Source organism: Parus major, chromosome Z (genome assembly GCF_001522545.3).
Source record: "Parus major isolate Abel chromosome Z, Parus_major1.1, whole genome shotgun sequence".
In the NCBI taxonomy this organism is placed as follows: domain Eukaryota; kingdom Metazoa; phylum Chordata; class Aves; order Passeriformes; family Paridae; genus Parus; species Parus major.
This window is the reverse complement of record NC_031799.1, coordinates 73208675-73216392: the sequence shown is the minus strand read 5'-3', so window position 1 is coordinate 73216392 and position 7718 is coordinate 73208675.

The following is a 7718-nucleotide window of genomic DNA, read 5'->3' as shown; positions in this document are numbered from 1 at the left end:
AGGTTTTTTCCAGCCTTCATGGTTCTGTGATTCTGTGCCTTTCTCCTGTAGCTGCTGCTACACCCAGCAAACTTTGAACACAAATTTTCATTTCTCGTCGACCACAGAGTGACTGGTATATCTTATTTTATTTTATTTTATTTTATTTTATTTTATTTTATTTTATTTTATTTTATTTTATTTCACTTTATTTTATTTTATTTTATTATTTTATTATTTTATTTTATTTTATTTTATTTTATTTCACTTTATTTTATTTTACTTTATTTTATTTTATTTTACTTTATTTTATTTTATTTTATTTTATTTTATTTTATTTTATTTTATTTTATTTTATTATTTTATTTTATTTCATTTTATTTTATTTTATTTTATTTTATTTTATTTTACTTCATTTAATTTCATTTTATTTTATTTCATTTCATTTCATTTCATTTCATTTCACTTCATTTAATTTAATTTTATTTTATTTCATTTCACTTCATTTCATTTCATTTTATTTTATTTTATATTTTTTCTACTAGCAAAATCCAGGACTAATTGTTTGTTTCTCAGATCCCAGCACCAGCCTACATTTAGTGTGTTGGGGTAGTCCTGATGGGCAGGGACACCTTCCCCTACCCCAGGCTGCTCCAAAGCCTTGTCCAGCCTGGCTTTGGGCACCTCCAGGGATGCAGGGGCAGCCAATTTGGGCAATAATTTGGGCAATTCACACTTTGTCTCTGCTGCTCTGCAGTCACCAGGGCTCAGCATTTGAAGGGAGCAGCGAAAGGAAACTGAGAAACTCAAGCTGGGCGCAGCAGATTTGGGTATTTTCTAAATACTAAAGTATTTAGAATTTTCTAAATTTAGTCTTTTCTAAATTTAGTATTTTCTAAATACTAAATACAAGGACCTAAACTTCCTCTGATCTCTGCCACTCAGACCCAAACACGCCAGGTTTTCTGCAGGAAGGCAAAACTCAAAAGGAAAGAGCTGGATGTAAAAGCAGTCCTGCAGCAGCTGTGGTAGAAAATGACTTTGAAACAGATCTTTTCACAGAAATTATTAAATCCCTTCACTGGATTGTTCCACAGTGACCTGCACACTATAAACAAATGATGAGCTGAGTTACAGGAGCATTTATACCTTCTCTCTGCTGGGCAGAGCTGCAGTTGTCACAAACCCTTTGGTTTTCTTACACATATTTTTTCCCAGCTCTTCTGTTGTGTGCCTCACGAGAAAAGAGCTCAAGTTGAAGGCTGTGTGGGATTTTTCTCAAGCCATTGGAGCTCCAGCCAGTAAGTAAGCATCCCAGCACACAGGCCAAATTAATTCCATCATCATCAAATGGAAACAAAGTGCCTGAGACAAAGTGACTGAGAGGTCAAGGAAATCTGCAGCTGAGAATCAACCCGGGGCCGGTTGGGAATTCAATATTCTCAAGGTGAAGCAGGGGGCATTTTTGGAGCTTGGGGTTCTCTCCAGTGACTGCACACAATCCTTCATGCCTCCTGTGGCTTTGTCTCAGGTTTGTTGTTGGCTGGTGCACAAGATGGAACAACAAGGGTTGTTCTGGCACGTGGATTTCCTTCTGCCAACTAATTGTGTGCCGCTGACGCCATCCCTGTATGCAGTGACTCCTGAGAAAACATCTTTAAACTCCACAGCAGAGCAGGGAAGTGTTAGTGTGTCTGACAGCTCTGGAGCTGCCCAGTCAGGAGACAGCTCAGGGTTCAACCTATTAAACTTTTGGTAGCTGCAGAATGCGACACAAGCTGAATTGCCCATCCACCGACACAGACACAATTGCTGCTCCCATCTCCTGATGCAGCAAAGGACAAAGCAGAAATTGAAATGAAATGAAATGAAATGAAATGAAATGAAATGAAATGAAATGAAATGAAATGAAATGAAATGAAATGAAAGAAATTAATGCACACATTTCATCCCCTGCAGGGCTGACATCTTTCTGGCTGACTGATAAAAAACCCCTCAGATGATCAGATAGGAGAACTTTCTCAGCTACATGGTTGGTTTGCCTCAGAGCAGCACTGTTCTTTTAGAGCCACTTCCAGTCAATGGCAGGTCTGGGAAAATAGGCAAAAAAACATAAGCTAGCTTTGGGGTGAAAACAGCTGTGTGTTTTCAGTGCAGTTGTAATCTGGCACCTTGAATTCGTGACCCTTTAAATTTGGTGTCATGTGAACCCTGATTACTCATCCCTTGGGGCAAGGGAAGCCTATCTGAGGAGCTCTCACACTTCCAAACTGCCCCTCTCTTTGTGGCTTTGAGCCACATAAAAGCAATAACCCTTCCTGAAGAGATTGCTCCGTGGCTCTTGGAAATGCCTTGGAGTAGGGCTGGCTCAGCAGATTTGAGTAAAACCCAATCTCCTGTTTGCACAGGATTAGAGTGTGAAATGTTACCATTCTGACAGAAATCTGTGCCTCTCCACAGCCCTGCCTCCCGCCAGACCTGCAGCGTTTGGGGTGCCCTTTTTGGGGTGCCACCTGCCTCTCTTCTGGCCTAGCAGGGCACTGGGGCTGTGAGCATTGTCCTTGTTTCCAAAAGAGCATCTCCTGTGTCTGCCCAAGCCACACAACACTGCCAGCCCTGGGTGTTCTCCCCTTGCCTCTTTGCTCCTGCTTTTCCAGCTCCTCTTTGCACACCCTCACACAGCAGCGGGCTGATGATTCAGATCACCCTAACCTCAGCCAAAATAATCTCTCAGAGCTTTGCCTCTTTGCCTGCTGGTGTGGAGGAAATTCCATGGAGAGGGTTATTCAAGCTGCCACCATCTAGATGCAGAGTTAATTATCCTGGAAGGCTCCAGGACACTGGACACTTCAACATTTCGTGGCTTTATTAGGGACTCCTGTGTCTGGTCTAATCACCTGGGGTATCCTCCACAGGGAAGGAAGGGAAAAAAAAGGTGCTTTAAGGTTTTGTTCCATCTCATGGCTGAAGGTAAATCCCTCCCTGGTGCTCCCAGGGGACAGTGGGACTGCAGGGGGAAATGGATCTGGGGTGAACTTTGGCATCTGGCTCTACCTGGGGTCCCCAGTTTTCTGAGGAATCCCATCCTGGAGCGACTGGCTTCTGAAGTCTGTAGAATTCTGATAGTTTTTTAGAGGAATCTTGGCAAATAGAACCTGGTTTTTTTTCCTCAAAATGGCTCCTCTGTGGCACAATTAACTCCGTTGAGCTATGCTAAATCTTTTTAAAGCAGATAATTCTTGGCAGATGTTAAGAGAGTAAGTTTTGCACATTATTTGCATTTAATTGTTTAATCCTATTGAGATAAGTAAATTTTATCTTTCCTTTACCCTTCTCATTAATGCACGGAAATAAATCCTTCCTTTCCACACGGCCTGTTTAGTTTTACCCTGGCAAAAGTTTGGGGTTTTTTTTTTTCAGTTTTCAAACCTCGTTCATCAGGTTTGGAAAGATTGGCAGCTGACCATGAAATTGGAGGTATTGATAGTCATAACCTGCACTTCCATCAGCTGGAAGTTTGAATGCCTAGCTCCAAGTTTGACACCAGCTCTGAAGGGCATTTCACTTTTGAAAGAGCGTGGAATTCTTCTTTTGGCATCTCTGGTGAAAATTAAAAAACGACAAACGCTGATTAAAATGCGTTTTTCTGCTTTTCCCTGCCACTGTTGCCGTGGGGGAGTTGTCTGTGTGTTTATGGCAGCCCCTGCTGCGTGGCACAGGGCTCTGTCACTCTTTTGTCAACACCCATGGGCTTGTTGGCCTGGAATGCTCAAGGCACTGGGACGAGGATGATGCTCTGAACTCTTCTCGAGCTCATCCAGGAGTTCCTCCTCGTTGTGGAGCTCCTCCTCTGCTCTGTGAGGACCCTCCACAGGTCCTGGCAGGAGCGAGCTGCCGAGAAGCTGAACCTAAATCCCCTTTGTGAATCCAGCCCCTTTGGAGATGCCAGCTGTTCTTGGAAATTTGGCTTAGCATCTTAAAATCACTTTGTAGGTCCAGCCCTCAGGCACCTCTGACAATCCCTCCATAGGAAATGAGGGTTTTTTCACCATAAGTGTGAAATAGGGGATAACTCTGACTGGTTTTAGTGCAGCTAAGATCATGTAGCACTTTTTATAGACTGCCAGAGGGTCTAAATATGGTCAGTAAACCAGAAGGTGTTTTAAGGGAAGGAGACAGAAAGGGGTTAGGTCTGCATGGATTCCTTGACATCTGTATTTAAGGCATGGGGGGGTCCAGTGATGCCTTTGGGGGAGAATGCAGCTACTTGCAGTTTATTTCATTCCTGCAATTTCAGTGCCAAGCCACTGGACTTGAGGAGAGATGATTCTTTTCCTTTCTCTTGCCTCTGAGCTTAACAGGAGAGCAAATAATGAGGCATTGTATGCTGATCTGCTGTAGAGAAAACCAATTCACTGGGCAGCTTGGCCTTCCAATGATTACTTTTACTTCCAATTCACTATTTTAAGCAGGTTGGGTTTCCAGCACTCAGCTCCCCCTAGGAGAAAAACAAACCAACACTTTCATAGGCTGAATTTTGAAGCAAAACTGGCTGTGGGGCAAGCTGAAAACAGCCTGGACTCTGCAGCTGAAGGGGTGCATGCTTTGCTGTAGTGAGGGGCTCTTGTCCACCTCCTGGAGCCTGAGGCCTCGTGGAGACAACAATGGCTTTTGTTTTGCCGAGGGAAAATATGTAATAGTATATTTGTTTTGAGAAAGAAAGGTATCCTGTGGAGTGGGCTCCTGGGGACCCGAGTTTTTTGCCATACGGACTCCAGGTTGCAGCTCTGAGTTTGGGGGTGGTTTGTGGTCTACAGAGGCACTGACAAATGTGTGATTTAATGTGGAGAAACGCCAGCAACAATGACCCTTTCACAGGCCTCTTTAAAACATTATTGTTTCCTGTCTTCCAGCAGTCACTTCTGGAAGCTGGAAGGCGAGGCTGAACCCTTCACTGGTTTTAATGTCACCCCCACATAACTGCTCCCCCTTGGAAAGGGATGCACAGGTGTTAATCTACTCATGCTTTTCATCTCTTTGAAAGGGGGCCACGAGAAAATGCTCTCTGTGTTTCGCATCGGCCAGCTCCCTCTGCCTCCTGTTACAAGAAGGCTTTGTGAGCACACCCGAAGGGTTTTCCTTCTGCAAGCCCCTGGAATCTTCAGAGGAATTGCTTCCTGAGTTTTATTTTGTGCTGTGGGGAAGCTGTTTCAAAACCATCTTCGCTTTGAAGTTTTCTGGGAGAGGGCTGTGGGTACTGGAGCTAAGGACAAGGCAAAATTTCTTCTTGTACCCGCACAAAATCTCATTTGTGAGACTCAGTTCATCCCACTTGCTACCAAGTGGCTCAGTTCCTTGGATGTCACACTAAAAATCCACTTTTACTATCTACTTACACCCCACATTTTACTTCTTACCCTCGATGTTTTTAACTCAGATTTTGACTTCAACAGGTGGGTGCACTGAAACCCGAGCACTGCATGCTGTGTGTTTTCTTGTCACTTTTTGATGCTGCCTGAAAGGGGTTTATTTGCTTAAGGGACACATGGTTGGGTTAATGGCTGGACTTGGTGATCTTAAAGGAATTTTCCAACATGATTCTCTGATTCTTTTGTGTGAATGTCAAAAAGTGAAGTTGTTGGCTTGGGCAGGGTGACACCGCTCCTGTGCCAGGGCAGGTGTGCTGCCTCTTCTGGGCTTACCTAAAAACAGGCCAGATGGATAGTAAAAATGGATATATTTATTGAAGGGCCTTCAAAAGGTACATTTAGGAAAGATGAAGCCTCCCTGGGGCTACACCCAAAATGGATGAGAGAGTTTCAGACAATTCTGAGTTGGGTCCATTCACATCTCAGGGTTAATCCTGCAATTAAATGAATTAAATGAAGTCATTTAGCCCCAGTTTGCTCCCCCCAAGTCACTTTTGTTTGTGCTTTTGGGGCCTGAGGCTGTGGGGTGTCCTTGAGCTCCAAGCCCAGAGGGATTGTTGTGTGTGAGCAAAGTGTGAGGACAGTGGGTGACACTCTGCATGCAGCTCAGAGCTGGGCACCAATGCGCTGCAGGAGCTGAGGAATCTGAATAAAATAATCAATAATTAATATAATAACCTGAATAAAGGCTAAAATCCCAGGGCATCACCTGTGCCCCATCCTGTGCCAGGGTCTCTGGCTCCTGCCAGGCATCAGAGCCTCTGGCAGGTGGCAGGGCAGTGCCTGCTGGAGCTGCTGGGCTGCGTGTGCTGCCTTCTGCCCACCAGAGACCTGCCAGCTCCGTGCCCACCGTCTGCATCCTGGCACACCTTAGCACACCTCTCTAGGTTCTGCAGTTCGATTTTAGCATCTCTTGATTATCCCCTTGATTTGCCCCCGTGGTCACACCTCCACACGTGCAGCGCTTTTCCTTCGGGTGCAGATGAAGCTGGGAACTTTTCGGTAGGTCAGAGAGGAATTAAGCAGAACAAGATGAACATCTCGTCTAGGTGTGAGCTCTCTTTTTATTGGTGTGAGCTTTCTACTCCTGTGCTTTCTGCTGAATCAAGAGGTTTACCTAAAAATAAACATTTCAGAAATTGAAATAGAATCCCCCCCTGCTCCTTGTTCTGTCAGGGAAGCACAGTGGAACAGAGCCAAACCTGATACAGGGTTCATCAGTGACAACTTCTGATTTTGAAGCTGTGTTTGCTGAAAAAAACAGGGAACCTCCTTTCGAATTGCTTCAACAAATGTTTTCTTTTAACCTCTAAATTCAGAAAGAGGATCTGAAGACAAAGAGACCCAAGCAACAGCCTCATAAATGAAGGAGTCAGTCTATTTTGTCACTGGCAGCTGAAAAAGTCTCCTTTCTGTACTTTGTCTGTGCACAATAATTAAATGTGGGTGTTAATCAGAGCCTCAGTTGAGGCATTAATGGCTTTTATTCTCATGTAACATGTTTTATTCTCAGACATAAGTGCAGGGGTCTTCAGCTACACATGTGGACAAGAAGGGGAGGAGAGCCAATGCCCCCAACCAGTTTAAAATCATGAATCTAGTGGCAGGAGAGATGGAAAACCATCTTGTGAAGGCTGGAAAACGCAGGATCAGGGATGGTTCCTGCAGGAACACGGCTGACAGGGACCACAGGGCTCTCACATGCTGGGAAACAGCGTGCTGCCACTGCCAGGAGTGAGAGTAAACAAGTGCAGGTTAACAGAGAAACAAATCCAGGTTAACAGAGGAACAAATTCAGGTTAACAGAGAAACAAGTTCAGATTAACAGAGAAAAAAATTCAGATTAACAGAGAAAAAAAAATCAGATTATCAGAGAAAACAAGTTCAGGTTAATAGAGAAAAAAAATCAGATTAACAGAGGAACAAACTCTGATTAACAGGGAAACAAGGTCAGATTTACATTTGCCAGAAATGACAAGCACAGAGGGATTTAGGACGCCTGACCTGGCCCCAGTGAAGGTCAGGGGTGACCAGGAGATCCCAGGTGAGGGAGGAGGCAGAGCTCTGCTGCAGTTCCTCGGAGGTGGGAGCTGGCATTTCGCAAGGAGGTGACAAAGAGGTGGCCAGAGAGGAGACAAAACAGTTTAGGGACATCAAATGAGGCAAAATGAGAAATATCAGGGCAGAGAATGTCTGCAAGGAGCCAGCAGGGTGATGCCAGTGGAATTAATGGGAATGACAGATCTTCAAGAGGGGCACCTGAGCTGCAAGTAAGGATTTTTAATGCAGAAAATGAGTATAAAAAAAATA